Source organism: Oryctolagus cuniculus, chromosome 16, assembly GCF_051225735.1.
Source record: "Oryctolagus cuniculus isolate XC-2025 breed Fujian yellow rabbit chromosome 16, ASM5122573v1, whole genome shotgun sequence".
Taxonomy (NCBI): Eukaryota; Metazoa; Chordata; class Mammalia; order Lagomorpha; family Leporidae; genus Oryctolagus; species Oryctolagus cuniculus.
In genome coordinates this window covers 82,908,582-82,926,153 of record NC_142882.1, presented here as the reverse complement: position 1 = coordinate 82,926,153, position 17,572 = coordinate 82,908,582, and the positions used below count along the sequence as shown (strand labels likewise).

The 17,572-nt window shown below is 38.9% G+C and overlaps 2 protein-coding genes across 8 annotated transcripts in view; both read left to right on the top strand.

Annotated features, from left to right (window-relative positions):
* The window catches only part of ZNF804B (zinc finger protein 804B), a 530,395-nt gene that overhangs the window by 300,166 nt on the left and 212,657 nt on the right, over positions 1-17,572 (top strand). The gene's annotated exons all lie outside the window — the stretch shown is intronic.
* Positions 1-17,572, top strand: part of LOC149121849 (uncharacterized) — a 282,117-nt gene that overhangs the window by 259,809 nt on the left and 4,736 nt on the right. The gene's annotated exons all lie outside the window — the stretch shown is intronic.

The following is a 17,572-nucleotide window of genomic DNA, read 5'->3' as shown; positions in this document are numbered from 1 at the left end:
TAGGGCAGCACGGGGAACACAGATTGTTGAGATCATACCAAGAAGAGAAGGTTCGGATGGCAGGAACACAGCCTCCAGGTGAGAGAGCATTGTATTGATTTTTAGCAGGACGGCTATTGACTGAAAAATGGATCATGGAATTTTAGTAAAAGAGAAAAGTAAAGGAAGAAGACAGAATATTTTTAAATGCAGACTTTTGTAATATCTTTGAAATACATATAATGCAGAAGTTATACATTCTTAAGTGCTTTAATGGAGACTTGAAATTAGAGCAACCCGTGTTTTGATTGGCTATTGCTTGGAGGGTGTCAGTTTAAGGAAATGAATTATTCTGGAGTAAGTTCTTAGAAATAACACAAAGAAGAAGGAAGGCAACTTCATGACACTTGCTCTGTAGCACTTTGTATTTTGCTCAAGTTCAAAAGACAACTTTTGGAGCTGGCATTTGGCCTCACTGTTAAGATACCACTGGGCCACTGGCATCCCATAGTGCAATGCCTGGGCTTTGATTCTGGCTCTGCTGCCATTTCCAGTTTCCTGCTAACACAAACCCTCGGAGGAAGCAGGTAATGATTGCTCAAGTATGTGGGTCCCTACCACCTATATGGAGACCTGGATTGAATTTCTAGCTCACAGCTTGGGCCTGGCCCAGGCATTTGGGGAGTGAACTAGCACACTGAATCTCACTCTCTCTCTGAAATAAATTAGTTAAAATTTTATTTAAATTAATTAGATTTTTAAAAAACATGAATTTGAAAATGTGATTAGTACTATAAAATGATTGTCTTTATAATTATGTTAGCTATTCCTTGTTATTCACATTTGTTTTTTTAATGTTAAATGTTATATTAGCTTCTTCCTTTCTTATGCAACTCAAAGGGATTCAAGTGAAATTTGACAAATAAATGATGAAAACTATCTTATGTACATCCATCTTTAAAGTATTTCCAGAAACACCAAAGGACAAACTTTATTATTTGATCTAATTGAACAACTGAGTATTCTTACACTAATTCAGATTACTCTACCATTCTATTAAAGTCATTTCTATATTAAAGTAGTTCATATAATACATAAGGCTATTAGGAGCAGTATTCAGAAGGCAACTCCAGTCACAGCTTTCCATGCCTACTGAGTCAAGAGGGCTTGGACTTGCCAGTCAACATCAAGTATTTTCAACTCTGTTAAAGGGAGAATGACTGAGAACAACTCCCCTTAGTAAAGTAGATCTCACCATGACAGCAAACCCACTTTTTCAGACTTCAGGACTTCACAGTGCATTATTGCTTCAGTGACTTGAGCACTGAAGGGAATAAAGTTTAATCAGTGCATTCTGTTCCAGGAAAAACAAATCCCAAGCTTTATCTCACTGGAAATACTCAATTAAGAATTTGGAAATCGTTGGTCATGCTTTTAACTTGCCATATTCCCTAAAGACCAGTATGCAATGGTTGTGGAAAAAATAGAATCCTCTTTGATTTGGGCTACAAAATATGTTTGTTTTCTTAAAATTCTCCACCAAGACACAGATTTTCATGACATTTTATTCACATGTGTGGTGTGAGGGATATTTACTATGACAAAAGAACCTAGGTGTATTACTCCCTATACATACTATCTAAATATCTCACAATCAGATTCATGAAATGAGGTATTAGGGCAACATAAAAAAATAAATAAAATATTGCAGGTTTCTTTCCTGTCAATTTTTTCAGTTGCCTCCGAAAATATCTTCAGTTTTATTTGCTCCTCTGTAAGGTAGTAAAATAGAAATCGAAGAGGAAATTGGAGAGTCCAAGAGAAGGAATTTGTCTTTCTCAACTCTCTTCCCTTTCCTCCTACTATTATACTCCTTAGAAAGCATATTTTAAATAAAAAAAAAAAACTCCACTGGATTCACACCCTAATTTTGTGAGATGAATGTGTTCATCTGCTCAGTGTGAAAATTCTGAAGCAGTGGCTGTGGCTTTTTAAACTCTTTTTTTTTTCTTTTTAATTTTTATTTTTTTAAATAACGGTTTTGAATGTTCCATGTAAATGCCACTTCCAAGAATATTAAATCCTCATGAATTTACAAAATTCATGGGATCATTTTGGAAAAAGCAACATATTCTGACAGTCCACGAAATATAAGGTGCTACTTGGGAATGGGGGATGAGAGTACGGCAGGTCACTGCAAGTCGTAATTCTAAAGTGTGGCTGTTAGATGGGGTAGAGTATTACTCACGGGCAGACCATAGTTTAAATGTTTTATATTCGGACATTCTCATCACAGTTCTCTGTTTAAAAGATGCCAAGTTCCGCATAAGAAAGTTTGACAGGTGTTTAAAATAAAAAGTAAAATCCCATGAAATAGGAAAGACCTTATTTGAGTACAGTGTCCTCTACTCTGAGCTGTATGGCTTCGGTAGGTTGCTCAACATCTGGGAGCTTCACTTAATATTTACTCAACAAATATTAAGCACTTCCTCTTCGTCAGACACTTTTATGGCTGCTGCAGATGCTGTCATGAAGAAAATGAGCCATGCTCTGCTCCTAGGGTATTCATGTTCTGGATGGAACAGACAGGCACTGAAAAGGCAAAATAGATGGGATTTCGATATCAAGCACAAGTCAAAAAGCAAAAGCAACACAGGAAACAAGAACTAATGAAGGAAGACTAATGTTAGTGTGCCCACGGGTGATTTTTGAGTTAGTGGCCAGGCGGGTATCTGGGGGAAATCTTTTCAAATGAAGGCAGTGCCATATGCAACAGACCTGAGAGGAGTCAGCACTGGCGTGGACCAGGAGCCGCAATAGGCAAGAGTGGCTCATACCTAGGATGAGCCAGGATGAGCCAGGATGAGGGCAGGAGCAGGCGATAAAGAGAAGAAGCGGAGTCACCAGGTGGCTCGGTGAAGAAGCGCTGTGCATATGCTGAGTAACCTGTGAAGCCTTTGAGTGTTGGCATGGCTTGATGGAGCTGAAATTTTCATGGGATCACTCTGCTGCTAGGTTTATAATACGCTGAAGGTACGCAGTCCTGAATGAAGCAGGGGCACCCGTTAGGGCATTGTAATAATCATGGAGAAAGAAGGTCTTAGACAGTGAAGGTGGTCCCTTTGGATATATTTGAAGAAAGCTCAACCAAATGCTACTGAAGTTTGCAAAGAGCCATCTGTCCTGCTGTTGGGAAAAGAATCACAAAGGTTCAGACTGTTCAAAATTAGCATATCACTTGCTCATTTGCCCTGTGGGATTGTTGTGGAAAACATGAATTAAATAAGTGGTAGCTATTGTTATTTGGGCCATTTGTGCTGGTTATAATCAGATCAAACCTAAAACTACCTGAGCATGATGATAACCCCCTTTTTAGGAAGTTACACCTTTGTGAGTATAGGAGAATGCATAATAAGCTCTTTATGTCCAGGGAACATTTCTTCTTCCGTACTTGTTGGAATGGGATGAATAAGCATAAAGATCTGCAGAGACCTCTGTGACTCTTCATGGCTAAGCCCTTCATCTAAGGGAGACATCTCTGTCCGCTGTCGTCTAATAGCATCCTTTCACTAGCGGACAATGCAGTTCTGCTTCAGAATCTCCATCCGGAAATCCTCAGAAAGAGGAGCTGAGATGTCCAGCAAGGTGCCGTCTTCTTCCTACACATTTGAAGTGCGCACTGTAGCATAATGTTTTGTTTGTGAAAGGTTTACTGCATCAACACATCTCCTTTTTAAGAAAAAGCTTCTAAGTCATAAGTACATACTAAAATCCATCCCAAGAAATATATTCACAATTGAAGCAACTTTTAATTTTCTTTGTACTGAAATGAGAAAAATTGATGTGTCCAGTTTGATATGTGAAACTTCAGGGAATCTGCTGTTGCTATAACAAAGCTAGATTTTTGGTGATAGGGAAGAGTAAATTAAGTGATGTTTGGGGCAACAGAGTTGAGCTGGATTTGCTGTTGTACATCTAATAGGCCCAAGGTTGTCTTGTATAATTGGAAGGAAATCAGAATTCATCAAGGAAGCTGGTCAGTTCAGGGTCAGAAATTTCCAACTTCGTATCAGGAAAATAGGAGATAATCAGAAGTGAAGGGAGGCTTGAGCCCAGTTAGCGGCAAGACAGGGTTGGAAATGAGCCAGAACGTGTGTTCTTCAGAACCAGCTTCTGGGCCTCCCCAGTTGCAGACAGGCGTCATTGGGTGTCTCTGTAGCTTGGTGTACGTGTCCTTCTAAGAATAAGACAGCTGTGTTTATTTAACAGTGTCCTCTCCTTCCCATCCAGGCTAAGCCTGTAAATTCCTCCAGGGCTGACTTCATTCACCAACATGAACAAGCAGTAAGCACAGCACGCGGTATATATGTGCACGCAATCAGGTGTTGATGGAAGTGAGGCGGAGGAGGAAAATACATGCCCCAAATTCAAGCAAATTAAATGAAGACCTTTATGAAGTGTAGCCGGGGATGTGTAAGATCTTTATCCCTGAATGGAAATGAATTATCTTCTGTTCTTTCACTTCTTAAAGGCTGTAACTGCATTCATTATTCTCCCTTTCCCATCTCTACTGAGCAAATGGGCATCAAGCTATATTTGGTATCATTCATTTTGTCAATGTGCCATTGTCTGTTTTTTCAGCATAGCATCCTTGAATCTCTTCTCTGAAACATGCCGTGTCTAAAACTGTTTATTCTTTGCTTCACATCCAAGGGACTATCTTCACTTCCTTCGAGTTCCATGAATTAAGCTAAATTGTCCCTAAATTTCATGGAAGCTCAAATGTTCTCTGATTCTAAGAATTTTTTTTCTTCAAGAAATATGGGATAAGATTTCATCGTCTTTGTTTCTAAGCATTTGCAACTTGAGGTCTATCAATTGTTTAAGATCTAAAATATTACCTGAACTTCACATGAAAGGAAATTGGCAAATACTCCCCATAGATTATTTATAAATATTAGCAAATAATAATTATTTGAGGGAAATGGAACAAGTGAAAAATGACAATGGAAGAGTCAGCCTAAATATTTTAAAACTTGAAAGAAATGTGTATCAAATGCAGAATTGATAATTAATTGAGAATAAAATACAAATTCTTTAAATCCACATATATTTCTTGGTTAGGCTTTTCCTGAAGTCAAAATTGTAAACTGGCGGTGGGTGTTGTGGCACAGAGAGTTCAGCCACCACTTGAGATTCCTGCATCCCATTTGGAGTGCCTGGTGTGCGTCCTAGCTACTCCCTTTCTGATCCACCTTCTTTCTAGTTCATGATCCGGGAAGACAGCAGGTGGTTGCTCCAATGCCTGAGTCTCTCCCACCCATATGGGAGACCTGGATGGAGCTCTGGGCTTCGGGCCCTGGCCAGGCCTGGCCCTGGAGATTGTGCTTATTTGGGGAGTCAAGAGCTGATGAGAGATCAACCTCTTTCTCCCCATATCAAATGCCAGATGGACCTACGCGTTAATTACCTCATGTTTTCATCCTTTTCTTCTTCCCAGACATCTATTTTCCTAATAATTTTTAAATTTTTCCGTTTAAATCCAAAGGTCAAAGCAAAATTTAAAGTCTTTAATCACATTCACATTAATGAGTAAAATATTGAACTATATAATTTGCTGCGTGAATCACATGAAGTCTAAAAATAATTAAAAGGCTCTCTTCATGTGTGATCTGTTCACATGCAGGCTCCAGAAGGCGCAGAGGTGGAGGTTGAGGTGTGTTACTCTTAATTCTGAAATGTCACTGTTACTCTCGTTCTTACTAAGCTACCCGATGGGGCAAAGCTGATTCAAGGCAATTTTTTTAAAAGGCAACTTAAAAGCAGTTCTCTCAGAAAACATGATATCTACAGATCTCAAATGATTCAGCAGAAAACATTCTTAATGATTAAATATATATGAAATAAAAATTCTAGGACTTATGGGAAATGAACTGTCTTAATGGTAATTTCAGTTTTTCAATGAAGTAAGCTGTGGTTGGCAGTTCCCTTGAAATTTGTTTTGTAGGTAATTGTATTTGTTGGTAAGTTGAGGACTGATACCTACCAATACCAGAAAAGGTAGTTAAAAAACAACTTGTGTTTCATCTGTACAGTACCATTTGAGGCAAGAATTTGAGGGATTTTATTTTTATAGGCTGTTGAAGCAAAAATTCTCTTTCCTATAAAGATTTAAAGATAACTTTTTTAGCCTACTACATAATTTGGTATTCTGATAATGAGCCTGACAATAAATATGGTGTTATAGTATGGAACCTATTTATAAACACACACAGAAATGCACACACAATAATAAGTATTATAACACAAGATTTTTCTGAAGCATTACGTATGGTTATTTGGACTTCTCAAAGGTAGTAAGTAGTATAAGATATAATAATTGTTTATATATTTTTTTTGACAGGCAGAGTGGACAGTGAGAGAGACAGAGAGAAAGGTCTTCCTTTGCCATTGGTTCACCCTCCAATGGCCGCCGCGGCCGGTGCACCGCACTGATCCGATGGCAGGAGCCAGGTGCTTTTCCTGGTCTCCCATGGGGTGCAGGGCCCAAGCACCTGGGCCATCCTCCACTGCACTCCCTGGCCACAGCAGAGAGCTGGCCTGGAAGAGGGGCAACCGGGACAGAATCCGGCGCCCCAACCAGGACTAGACCCCGGTGTGCCGGCGCCGCTAGGTGGAGGATTAGCCTAGTGAGCCGCGGCACCGGCCAATAATTGTTTACATTAAAATTTGTTACCAGTGCCTGTTTGTTGGCTGTCTCATCCTTTCCAAAGCTACTCTGTGGATTTGAGTTTCTGTAATTTGGAAGAAACTCCGTCATGTTAGTGGCTTGGCAGGGTGATAAAGAAATAAAGGACCGAGGAAAGAAAGAATGTCATTGATTGCCGTCATACACTCCAGATAATCTTTTTTCTCCTCAAATTGGCTAGTACAACATGTACTCAGAAACCCGGGTATTTAAGGATGGGTGTTTAACATTATATGACTGAATGAGACTTAGACTCAAGGAACGTCCCAAGCTTAGCAAAAGCAGTACACTTTTAACTAAATTGTAACCAATAGAAATACGAAGTTTCCTGGGGCCGGCGCTGTGGCGCAGTGGGTTAATGCCCTGGCCTGAAATGACAGCATCCCATATGGGTGCAGGTTCGTGTCCCTGCTGCTCCATTTCCGATCCAGCTCTCTGCTGTAGTCTGGGAAGGCAGTGGAGGATGGCCCAAGTCCTTGGGCTCCTGCACCCGCATGGGAAACCCAGAGGGGGCCCCTGGCTCCTGGCTTCGGATCAGCACAGTTCCGGCCATGGTGGCCATCTGGGGAGTGAGCCAGCGGATGGAGGACCTCTCTCGCTCTCTCTCTCTCTCAACTCTGATTTTCAAATAAATAAATCTTAAAAAAAATAAATATGAAGTTTCCTATAATGTAGTCTAAGCATAACAATAAAATGACTTATATTGATACATTTAACCATTGAAGCTATTTTGGTTTTCAAAAATTAAAAATGACTACCTGTAGATCAGGTTCATACCTGAGTACGTTGTGCAGAAGCCCAGAGGGTGAGAGGAGAGATTCTGTTTAAGCTTAACCAGTTTCAGGTGTAGTTCCTATGGGTTCAGGGCCCATGTGACAGTGGCTGAGGCCCAGAATGAGTACCAATCGAAATTGCAGCCCCATTATAGAGGTCAATTATAAGATAAGAGTCGGAGAACTCAAGGGGCTTCCATAGCCTTGGCAGCTCGTGACAAGAGCCTAGGGTGATTACTGAGGCCATAAACAAGAGTGTCAATTTGTTAAGTCAACAACAGGAGTCACTGTGCACTTACTCCTCATGTAGGATCTCTGTCCTTAATGTGCTGTACATTGAGGCTTAATGCTATAACGAGTACTCAAACAGTATATTTCACTTTGTGTTTCTATGGGGGTGCAAACTGTTGAAATCTTTACTTAATGTATACTAAACTGATCTTCTGTAAAAAAAAAAAAAAAAGAAGAAATTATCAATTCCCAACTTGACTCTCACTGGGATTAAACATGACAATAGGTCTGATCTGATTTCATCATCATTTAAAAAATCATCTATTATTTTTCACTTTATGTTTCTGTGTGGGAGCAAACTGTTGAAATCTTTACTTAATGTATGCTAAACTGATCTTCTGTATATAAACAGAATCGAAAATGAATCTTGATGTGAATGGAAGGGGAGAGGGAGTGGGAAAGGGGAAGGTTGCGGGTGGGAGGGACGTTATGGGGGGGAAGCCATTGTAATCCATAAGCCGTACTTTGAAAATTTATATTCATTAAATAAAAGTTAAAAAAAATTTAAAAAAAAATCTTGTGAGAACAGTTTGAGAAGTGGTGGAGATAGGGTTAGAGGGAATAAGACAAGGTTAACCCTGCAGGGTAAGGCCTTCCTGGTCTTTGTGAGCTGTCCAGCTGTCCAAACCACTGTTAGCAAATTCTGGGTAGTTATCCAAAGGAGCTGTAGAGCACAGAAAATTTAGTATCCCAACCATAGGTTGCCATGACTTATGTGAGAACCATGATTCCAAAAATCTGTACAGTCGTAATGCTCTGCGTTAAGTCTTCTCAGTGGGAGGGTGTGGATGGAGGGTGGTTTGGAGTGAGAGAGATGTAGATAGCTCCCTAACAAGTTGATTGGATTTCAAGAGAACGCACAAATAACAAGGAAAACCTTAGTGAAATTAGGGTAGTGAGTGAGCGGTTTGGTGATGCGGTGAAAACCATGCTATAGGTTTAAGCAGAAGTCCGGAGAAGGCAGCTTGCACCCCAGGCACACTGGGAATGGGGACGGGCCAGAGCTCCCAGTGTTGACAGCTGCTACTTCCCACCATGACAACTCCTCAGTAACGTTTGGCACAAGTCCAGCTCAGTGACACCAGCAGATTCATTTATGCCATTAATATTGGGACTCTCACCATTTATGGAAGTACTTCTAGATCTGACTGAGATTTTTGTAACAAAAAAAATCAGGTAAACAGGATGTATTATTGAAACTGATTTCATAATGTCTATAAATGCCTTCAAATGTTTAGATAATAATAAATAGTTATATAAAATGAAGCATTTTCTCTAAATGGGTTTTTCTAAATAACTCCAAATTATGTATCTGATTTCCATTTTACATGTTGTTCTTTTTCAGACTAGGTTTTTGAAACTTCTTTAATAAAATATTTACTAGGAATATCTAATAAATAGGTGGTAAAAACTTGGAGTATGTCAATTTTGGTAAATAATCATTTAAACTATAACTATAATAAAAGATAAGTACAGACCTTGAAAAATGTACTGTAGCTCTTTTTATTTAAAGGGGGTGAATTGATTCTGTACACAATTTCATTTTTCTTGAACTCTCCTTAGATTAATCTTCCCAAATCAGGTAACCCTGTTCAGCATTCATTCTGTGAGTTTAGAATATGCTTGTCAAAATCAAAGCTCTGTTGAAAAATCGATGTTCCCTTTGTTGGTGAACATTCATAAATTGAGACGTTCTCTGTGTTTGAAAGTTCTACTTTTTTCCTCTTTCATTTGCACGTGTTAAGATTTATAATAGATTGCCAGAAGAAATGACTGCATTTTTGTTTTTATAGGACTCCAAATAGGAAATCTGATTTGCTTTTTTCATTTAGATACCTAGTTTCTGAGTAGTAGTGGGTGGCAACTACACCCTGCTCCCAAGTAGAGCTTTTCTAGTCGTTGAGAAATGTTCCTGGAGTTGATGAAACGAAGTACAGTTATTTCCCACTCTTAATGACATCCCAAATCTGCTATGTTCATTCTGTAAGAGCGAGCGTTAACCCGTTGAAGCATAGTTAATTGTGGGTTTGGTAGATTCAATGATGTCTGGATGTTTCACTTGGAAGATGCAATGCTCTGTGCACCACTCAGGCGACCCCATTGTGAATGTCTTGGGAGTGCCTCTGTGACACTTAGCAGGATCTTTTGTCTGTGTGCAAAGGGGGCACACAGCTGTTAATTGACAAGGTAAGTAATCGGCTTCTGTTTACAGTAGTTAAAGGCTGTTCTCTAATGGATTTTACTTGCCACTTTTAATTCTTTTTAATCTTTGTCTGCATTTCATTAGGACAGTGATATCATTTGGATTGCCCTCTTGTTGGTGATTCTGATAGATTTAATGGGTTATCTTCAAACTGTGGCAATTCCTCGAAAATATAATAGAGTGATATTTAGATTCTTCAGGGACTTTTTAAACATGATTGCTTTTCCAACCCATTTTTCTTCTTTTACACTTTACATTTTTGCAGATTAAGTATTTTGCATTTTCTACAGGCCTTGAGCAAGCTTCTGCTTTAATCTTCCATGACTTAATCTACTGACTAAATATGAGATAGTTGGTGGGGCAGTTAAGCAAGATTCTGTTATCATTTCCTGTTCTGCTTGCCTGCTGTGAGTTTTGTTTTGTTTTGTTTTCTTTTCTTTCTAATTTACAAGCAATAGGCTTCCACTCTGCAGTCTCCGAAGAGATTATGTAGGTACTAACAAAAATATTTGTAAGCCTTTTCAGGGTGTAGTATAGGAGGAGAGTGGATGTGTAAAAATGGTTTATTATGCATTTTGTGATATAGGAATGTAATGTTCAGCCATCATTTATTCAATAACAGAGCAGTTTTAGATTTTGCATATGCTTTCCTACATAGGATTGTGACAATTTACATACAAATGCATATCTTGAGATCATCTCTCACTCCTCTATAGCTAGAATATTTACCAATCAATGCTTTCATCAGGTATGCGCTAATTACTGGATTATGCTAATCAAGATGTCTCCTTCCTGAGATTAATTTATTGATGTATGAATATTAAAGATATGAAAATGCAAAATTGTGTGGGCAAGATGTAAGATGAGTGGCCTTTATGTTTAATAAATTGGGATGAAATTGGTCTTCCTTAGTTCCAAATGCAGTTGCGTCATTTAACAATCATATCTGGCAAAGGTTGTGTGATGCTGAACCATGCAGCAGATGGTGGAGTTACAGGATGCCGAATTTTATGAGATGCCTTTTCAAAGTTTGCAAGAGTAAGATCTAGTGTATGGTTTTTATAACAAGCTAATTCTGCCTGAAAGCTTATATTTAAGCAATTTGGCATTACTGTTATGATGGAAATTTGTCTTTGTATAAAATCAAATCCATGCCAAATTATTCTTTTTAGTGTTCATAGCCTAGATTTTCAAAAATGAAAGGAAGCACAATTTTCAAAGAACTCAGGACATTTATTGATTTTTAGAATGCACCAGTGAAGTGGCAAACAAAATTGATGCACGCTTGGAGGTTTAAATGGATTTCATATTTGGTAATGTAACTAAGGGTTTTAAAGCAGAAGTATCAAAAGGGATAAGAAAAACAGTGATCAGTTTTGATTCATGATTTACCCTTATTTAAATTACAAGTAAACTAAAATACACCTTTTATGGTTTATTTTCTGATAATGAAAAAATAAGCCCCAATTTTAAGGAGTAAATGTCTTATCTGATGTTATAAAGTTCCAGAATCTCCAAGGTCATCTCTTAAATCTTGAATAGGTAGAGAAGAAACAAGTATCAACATGATTAAAAAAGAAATGCAACATTAATATGCAATAAGTGATATTAAAATTATTCAACTATACAATGCTTCTTTCTCATTTTAATGGTTTTGATATATATTTGCATCAGTTTTATTCATAGATTCACCAGAAAATCATGTTTGTTTCATATTTTAGTATCTATAGAACTTTAAATTTATGCTAGAGTTAATTAACATTTTCTTAAAATGTGCAACCCGTTGGTAGAAGCCATTGACTCCTAGGTGTTTGATTTATGTTTGTCTTATATGTGACATCATTTGATTAGTTCCACTTTTCATGTTTTGCTTTTCCCAAATTCTTGGTTGCTTTCTTCTTCTTGCTTAATACCAGAAATATATGCTGTCTTCTATCCTTGATCCAGATGAAATTACAAGTGATAGTGGAGGAATGTCAGTAGGAAGTAGCTCTAAAGACAGATCATCCTCCTTCCACCCCTCCTGGACTTTTGGGACTAATGTAATCTCATACAACTCCTGCTTTATAAAAAACAAAAGGGGAGAATGTTAGTAAAATGGCGCAGTCTTATCTATGGTGTGACCTACACCCTGACACCATCCTGGGCTCTAGTCCCGATGCTGGAAGCCAGGTGGCCACATGGCCCAACCACTGGTGTCAGCTCCACCCCCATCCTGATGGGATTCACTGCTCCTACTTCCCTGCCTAGCCCCTGGCAAAGTTTTAAAAGGGCCTGTTCCTGAACACGTGGCTTGCTCTCTCTCTCTCTCTCTCAGTCTCCTGACCTCTGTCTCTGTCTCTTACACTCTCCTTCTCCATCTTTTTCCTTCTTTGTCCCTTCCCTCCAGTCTGTCAAGTTTCCCACATTAAACTCTTTCCCTTAAAAAAATAAAAAGTGATACTGGAGGAAAACGCCTTGTTCAATTAGAACACTTTTGGAGTAAATGTCTTCCAAAAGTCATGTATATATCATATATATATGATATATGATATGTAGTATGTGTATATGTGTTGTATATATTGTATCTATAGGTTATATATGGTATCAGACTATGTTCTAAATGCATTAAATATATTACCTAATTTAATTTGTACTGCAACTCTTCAAGATAGGCATATGTTATTGATTATACAGAAAGATTAAATAGTTTGCATGGAATCACACAATTTGTAAGAGGTGGAGCCAGCAGTCCAACCTAATCAGGCCAATTTAAAACTTTTCCCTCCTGAAAGTGTACTCTGATGATACTCAGATGTATTATACTGTGGTGATTGCAAGGTGTCCGGCTCATAACAAATCTTCCCAGGAAGATGAATCAATTAATTCACAAGCTTTTATTGGGATTCCGCCCCCCCCCAGGCGAGGGTCCTAGGTCCCAACGGGGGGGGGGGGTGGGTCGTGCGTCAGAGGCTGGGAGGGCTCCTTTTATAGATACAGGGCGTGGGGGTTAAAGGTTGAGGCAGGTCTGATCCTCACTGGTTGACCTTTAGGCACCTGTGGGGACCTTGACAGGACTTTTCTTCCCCGGAAGTGCAGGTAGGGACTCTCCATTCACAGAAGTATAGGCCTTCTCTCCTTGTGGACCCCAAAGCTACCAGTGATCATTACTGCGAAAGGGTGAGAAATGGGATGAAACAGATATGTTGAAGTGTCTGTAAATAAGGACAGACTACAAGAAAAACATTGGAAGAGAAATGACGAATAAATACCCCTTCAAGTAAGCCTAGAAAATAAAAACAAGGTAGAACTAGGAGAAAACTTCAAAAAATTCTAGAACATGTGGTAGTCTTATCAAATCTATTCTTATCTATGGCATGTGTCTGCTCACCTTTGGCAATGATTTGTGGTTAATTTTCAGACAGAAGCAAGGTATGGGAGTCGGAACTCAGAGCAAAGGATCAGATCTGGACTGGATTCTGTTTGCACATCACCTCTTGCCCCTTGCACTTGCCTTGCTGCCTGCCCAGAGTGCCCTGGTAGTAACTCGCATTACTGCATCCTAGAGACCGGACCAGGCTACTGCCTCTGACATTGCTCTTGCTTGGAAGTGAAATCCGATGATGCTCTATCTCCCAGCTTTTTGCTTTGGACCAGTTCCTCTGAGATTGAGCAAACGTGGAGTTAGCAGCTCAGCTCGTAGAGGCCGACTTTGATCCGAGGGAGATGGTAACTGCAGATGTTTTCTCTGCTTCCCCTCGCTGGTCTTTCCAAGGATGGAGGAGCCAGATAAGAGCTCTCTGAAGGCAGCAGGCAGCTTCTCCTGGAGTCGTGGCCAGCTCAGCCATGTTGTCTTTCTGTGTATTTGTTGTCCCTCATCTCCTGCCTCCTTCCCCTTTGCTCTCAGTCCTCCTCCAGGTGCTGCAGCATGGAGTGTGCATGAACTTTGCCTGATAGTCCCTTCCCAGGGAATCGAAGGAAAGCTGAAGCGTAGCTTCGCTTAATGCACTTGGATTCCAAAGAAGATCATGTGCAGGCACCTTCAAAACTTTTCCTGGGTCTGGCGCTGTGGTGTAGTGAATTAAGCCTCTGCCTGCAGTGCCTGTATCCCAGATGGGAGCCAGTTCAAGTCCTCGCTGCTCCATTTCTGATCCAGCTTCCTGGGAAGGCAGTGAAAGATGGCCCAAGTCCTTGGGCCCCTGCACCCACATGGGAGACCCAGAAGGAGCTCCTGGCTCCTGGCTTCAGATCTGCCCTGCTCTGGCCATTTAGGGAGTGAGTGAGCCAGCAGATGGAAGACCTCTGTCTCTCCCTCTCTAACTCTGCTTATTAAATAAGTTAAATAAATAAATCTTTAAAAAGTTTTTATCCTTAATTTAACTATGTTTTATATGTGTGTGTGTGTGTGTGTATAATTTCCAAAGGGAAAGGTAAAAGAGAATGAGAGAGCAAGGATGAGAAAAGTATCTTTCAGTTACTAACTCACTCTAAAAGCCAGAACTTGGAGCTCAATCCAAGGCTCCCATGTGGGTGGTAGGGACCAAAGTGCTCGAGCCATCACCTGCTGCCTTACAGGGTGTGCATCTTCAGGAGGCTGAAATTCCAGGTAGAACTAGGGCTCCAAACCCAGGAACTCTTTTTTTTTTTTTTTTAAAGATTTATTTATTTATTTGAAAGAGTTACACAGAGAGGAGACGCGGAGAGAGAGAAGTCTTCCATCCGCTGGTTCACCCACCCAGGAACTCTTGATTTGTGATGAGACTGTCCCCCATGGTATATTAACTTCTGTGCAAAACACTCATGTGCTACTGATATTTTGTATAACAAACTTCTCAGAGCAGTGCTAAATTCTGAACAGTGAATTCTGTGATGTTAAAGTTGCCGTCCTCTTTATATGACAGGACATAATATTGCATTGTGTATTTGTTGCCTAAATACGTGCTGTGCTGAGATAGCTATGTCTTGGGAAACATTTTCCCATTTCTCTTTATAGATATATGGAATCATGTACAGATACATACATATATATATATACACACACACACATATATATATAAAATTCTACAACAGCAAATGACATTGTCAAGATTTCCTAGAACACTCTTCCAAAAAGTGGAAATGAGCAGCAATCTAAATCAAGTATTTCTATTTTAAAATGCTTCATGAGAGGTAGAATTTTTTTTGTACACACACATACCAAAACACAGGCACACAAATCCTAGCACAATCACCCATCACAAAGGCCAAATCATCATCAAACAAAACGTCTCAGTGTATTGAAATTTAAATATTCAAATGTAATTAAAGTGGAATTCAATTCATTCACAGGTCAATGTTATTTTAATTTGATACTACTTGCAAATGTGCAGGTGGCAAGCACATATTCAAAGTGCAGATGCTGTATTTTCTGCTAACTCTACTTTTTAAAGATATTTAACACACTGATGCTTATGGGAAATTATACTAAAATCTCCTCAGCTAGACAGCACTGACTTAGAATGGATTCAGGGCTGTTCTGTCTGAAATGTAAGATAGGGAAACTTTCAGAGATCTGTGTATTTGGGTTGTTTAAAAACAAAGATGTGGAAGTCTGAGTTCTTTCTCAGGTTTTAAAAGCAGTCATTAAATTTAAAGAAAGTTAAAAAGGTCTGGCTATTACAACTGTGGAACATACTAAGTAATTAAGCCCCTAGGATATTCTGAGCTTTATACATCTAAGGGGAAGTTGAACCTTTTTTTGTCATCACTAGTTGCCAATAGATGTGTGATTATATTTGTGTTGCAGATAGCATAGGCCTTCCCCATCCATGAGTTTTCTTCCCATGTATTCAACCAATTAATCCTGAGTTAAAAGTACTTGGGAAAAATTGTATCTGTATTGAAACAGTGCAGAATTCTTGTCATTATTGCCTAAACAATGCAGTTTAGCAATTGTTTATATAGATTTTACATTGTAATGGACATTATAAGCAATCTACAGATAATTTAAAACATACCAGAAGATATGCATAGGCTATTTTCAAATACTGTGGTATTTTTATAAAGGACTCAGGCATCCATAAAGTCTCATAACCCGAGAGGTCCTGGATCCAATCTCTATTGCTTCCCAGGTGTGACTGCACTGAACTTCTCTCATTAATACCTCAGTATTCATGCAGAGAACTAAAACTCTGTATGACTGAATTTTTGTCTGTGTGGTAGTTGCTATATATACATACAGCCCCTAGAAGCTTTCCTGGTATTTTGCTAGATGTCCATAACTGCTTCTGATCTGAATAAATGTGAAAATGTTTTGAAATATTAGAAGAGAATGTAGGAAGAGACAAAGTATCAGAGGAAGATGACTTGGATTGTGTTTTCTGGCTCTACTTAGTTACTTTCTCTCCTAAAGGAATAGTGCAATGTTTAACACAAAGGAAATCAGGCAACATGTCTTTAATAAGATAAGCTGAATGCAAACTGTTGGATTGGAATAATATTAGTTTCTCAACTCTATCTGCATGTGAAGTAACCTCTTGATGATTATTAGCCTATCAAGGTAGGGGAAAAACACACAAGTCAGCATTCCTGATTGTGTACTTATCAAGGAAAGAATGAGATGGCTGATGTTTAGAGAACTCGGTCTGCCCAGCTCCTGATAATACAAATACACAGTTTTTGAAAATCTTTTTCATGTTCTTTCACAGAATTTAAAGATATTCTTCTGTTCTTCAAAGATTCTGTACTTTGTCTTGGTAGACTGAGTATAAATCCATATACATGCACTGGCATGGATACAGAGTATAAAATGACCTGAGACATTTGAAAAGCAGTCAATACGCAAAGACAGAACGACACAGTCTAAGCGAAATGCTAAAATACCAAGGGATCATACATGAAGCCCAAAATAGAGGGAAGATCAGAATTCGGCAACAAGTAACACACATTTTGAGAAATATTTGACATTCATTGAGTACAAAGAAGAGCCATCCTTCCATATAGCTTTGTCTAATTTTTCTTACCTTACTCATCTTCTAATCTGTAGCACGTCTGTAAATTCAACAATTTAGGGATGTTAATCACCTCAGGACAATGCTGGTTAGAAAAAAAATGTGCAGTCTTTCCTATTAAGTGAAGGGAATGTAAATCACATATCACTTTAAAGAGACATTTCTTTTCCAATATGGTGAGACCCAACTAAAACAGCTATAAAAACAAATGTGTAGTGAAAGGTGCCACTCATCCCACACAGGCTAACGGTTTCTCATTTTCTAATATTTCTGTCTAAAGTTGCCTCAGACAGTTTTCAAAGCTTTGAGTATTTTCAAAACTTTGAGTCAATACATGAATTTAAAGAAATGTTCTCAGTAAAAATAGGGAGCAGATAACAACCAAAAGTTTATACAAAAAAGAATGAAAACTTAGGTAAAGTTTGATCAGAATCGAAGGAGTATGTAAACATTGGAATCCCAGGGGTTTTGAATTTACCTCTCAGAGAGGATATACAACTCACAACCTTGTGTGTGGCTCATTTTCCTTCTCACTCAAACTGTCTTCAGAAATCCGGGGCCTTCCCATCGTATTCAACTCTCAGGCCTCCTCCCAGGCTTTTGGTAAACA